At 43.2% G+C, this 2840-nt stretch overlaps 1 long non-coding RNA gene across 2 annotated transcripts; it reads right to left on the bottom strand.

Annotated features, from left to right (window-relative positions):
* Positions 1–246: 246 nt before the first annotated feature.
* Positions 247–1841, bottom strand: LOC122710264. Of its 2 annotated transcripts, none has more exons than XR_006345869.1 (2): positions 599–1841; positions 247–475 (listed from the first exon to the last, which is right to left on the bottom strand). It is a non-coding gene; the product is annotated as an uncharacterized LOC122710264 (long non-coding RNA). The 2 variants fall into 2 exon arrangements; XR_006345868.1 differs by having other exon boundaries at positions 656–1841.
* Positions 1842–2840: the final 999 nt, after the last annotated feature.

Here is a 2840-nt window from a genome sequence, read left to right as displayed (position 1 = left end):
ATAAAGAAAAAAGAAATTGAAAGGAGACTCCTGCTTATGCCCCGTGCTAAGCCTCCAGGCTCTTAAAGACTTTCCCCAGGAAGTGTCTCCAAGTCAGGGTGCTCTTTAATTATAGCAAGAAGAGCCCCCCACTCTGAGCCCCACTTTTCAGAGGGTCCTGCCAATTACAAACATTTGCTCAAAAATTAAATGTATTAATGCCCGTAATAATCCTTTCTGATTCATCATCTGATTATGAAAGTCATATGAGTGAATTAAGGAACTTTTATTTTTTAGACATTTGAGAAATAAATAGTCTTTATTAGGCTCAGATCAGGACCCTGAAAGTCTTGAGGACGTCTGCGTGTTCGTCAGTTTTCTGCTCCACGTTCTTTTCAGCCTGTTTCCGTAGCCTCGTGAGCTGTTCTTCCTTCCTGTAACCGATCTTACCCTACACTCCTTCTACTTCTCCTCCAGCGGGGCTGTCGCTGCCAACCTGTGAGCCAGAAACCCGGGGGGAAGCAAACTTTCACACAAGCTTCACACAAACGGCCTTGAGGGCAACAGGAACCACTCTTTGCTTTCCCTGGGCAGAGGGCAGCGGGGTCCCATCAAACACCTTGAGGGCTCAGGGTGTCCTGGCATCACTTGGTTTTGGGGAAGGCCTGCCACGCACCCTCCAAAAGATGCGGCTCAGAAGAGGCAGCGGTTGCGGACAGATTGGTGTTCATCCACTTGCAGAGGAAGATCTGGATTTTACCTTGATTCTGCAGAACTGCCAGAAATGTTGGTGCCCTCACAGCACACGTCCACCACCTCCCAGCCCAGCGGTACCTGCTTGATCGGGAAGGGCGTCTGGTTGCCCAGGGAGATGGACAGGGCCATCAGCCTAGGACCAACGCTCTGCCACCTTGGGCATCCGCCTGGGAAAGGTAAAACATTTTAATACAGAGAAGTTACAACGAAGAAAAGGAAAAAAGAAAAAAAAGACTTGGCAAAAACTTGAAAATTAATTTAACAAAAATCACTCAGGGACTTCCCTGGTGGCGCAGTGGATAAGAATCTGCCTGCCAATGCAGAGAACAGGGTTTGGAATCTTCCCTGGTGCTGGAAGGTTCCACATGCCCCAGAGCAGCTAAGAACCGGGGCCACCACTGCTGAGCCTGTGCTTGAACTCCACAAGAGAAACCAGCACAGTGAGAAGCCTGAGCACCCCACCAAGAGCAGCCCCTGCTCACTACGAACTAGAGAAAGGCCGAGGAAAGCAAGGAAGACCCATGTGGCCGGAAAAGAAAGTCGTTAAGTTAAAAATCGCTCAGCCTCCTTAGCAATTTGTAACTCTAAACATCCACGCCCATGATCAACCCCACCCAGACTCAGGAAATGTTTCTCCAAGTCTGTTGCCCCACATTATTGAAACACAGTGTCGCAGCTAGCTTCCAGATGCCCCAGGAGTTTCTCATTGTGTCACTGCTGACATCAGAGGTAGATGCTTCAGAGGATAGGGAGGTTTGAGAACTGAAAGAACATAAAAGAGACAGAACACAGATTAATTTATTAAATCCCTTCTCTGTGATAGTTCGGATGTAACAGATTTTTTCATGATGAAATACCATTTTCCAGCAGTGCTGAGGGTCCACTATCTGTTTTTCTTCAAGTTATAGCTAATCCATGGCTCACCAGTTTGCAGTTTTGCAACCATTGCCTCTGACCGTTGAGGAACGTTTTGCAACACTAAGAATTCATGTGACTTTTAATTTTGTAAACATATTGCTCTACATCTAATGTATAGGAAGCTGATCCCAGTTCTTTACTGTTGGCAACCGAGTATTAAAGTCTGGAACTGTGAATAGTTTTATTTTTATAGATTTATTTTTTAGATTTCATAGGCTTAATCAAATCTTTACAAAATTAAAAGTCAGAGGGAGGGGATGTTGTTCATGTTGTTGTATGGCAGAAACCAACAGAACTTGTAAAGACATTATCCTCCAATTAACAATAAAAAATTTTAAAATAAAACTACAAAGAAATGTGAGCTTTATTTAAATAATTTTTACATCAAGTGTTGATATTATCCCATCATAATTTGTGTTTTACTATTGATTTTAATGAAAGAGTTTGACTGTTTTAGAAGACAATTTCTTATTATATTAAAATAATTTAAAATTTTGATTTACTGTTTTTGATAAAATATATTCAAATTTTGTACCCTGTGAACACAGTAAAATTTTATTTTTAATGCTGCAGGATTAAATCAGACCCACCACCTGGTTTTGTTTTGTAAGTAAGGTTTTACTGGAACACAGCTAAGTCACTCAGCACCTACAAGCTGTCTATGGCTGCTTTTTTATTCTGGGCTTCCCTTGTGGCTCAGCTGGTAAAGAATCCGCCTGCAATGTGGGAGACCTGGATTCGATCCCTGGGTTGGGAAGATCCCCTGGAGAAGGGAAAGGCTACCCACTCCGGTATTCTGGCCTGGAGAATTCCATGGACGGATTAGTCCATGGGGTCACAAAGAGTCGGACCCGACATTCTAGTGACTGTGCTGTGCTTAGTCGCTCAGTCCTGTCCGACTCTTTGCGACCCCGTGGACAGTAGCTCGCCAGGCTCCTCTGTCCATGGGCCACCAGTGAAGCCCATTCTGGTGCCAGAGTTGAGTAATTTTCAAAGAAACCATACGGCCCACAAAACCTAAAATTTTTACTATGTGATCCTCCATAGAAAAAGTTTGTCAACCTCTGCGTTGGATGTTTACTGTCAAGACTGTACAAATTATGAGAAAATCTTCAGTATGTCAATATAATTTTGCTAAAATGAATAGAAAAACATGGGGGTACATATTTAAAATTGTGTATGTCTTT

Source organism: Cervus elaphus, chromosome 16 (genome assembly GCF_910594005.1).
Source record: "Cervus elaphus chromosome 16, mCerEla1.1, whole genome shotgun sequence".
In the NCBI taxonomy this organism is placed as follows: Eukaryota; Metazoa; Chordata; class Mammalia; order Artiodactyla; family Cervidae; genus Cervus; species Cervus elaphus.
The sequence above is the reverse complement of the archived record's forward strand: the minus strand, read 5'-3'. Positions and strand labels throughout refer to the sequence as shown.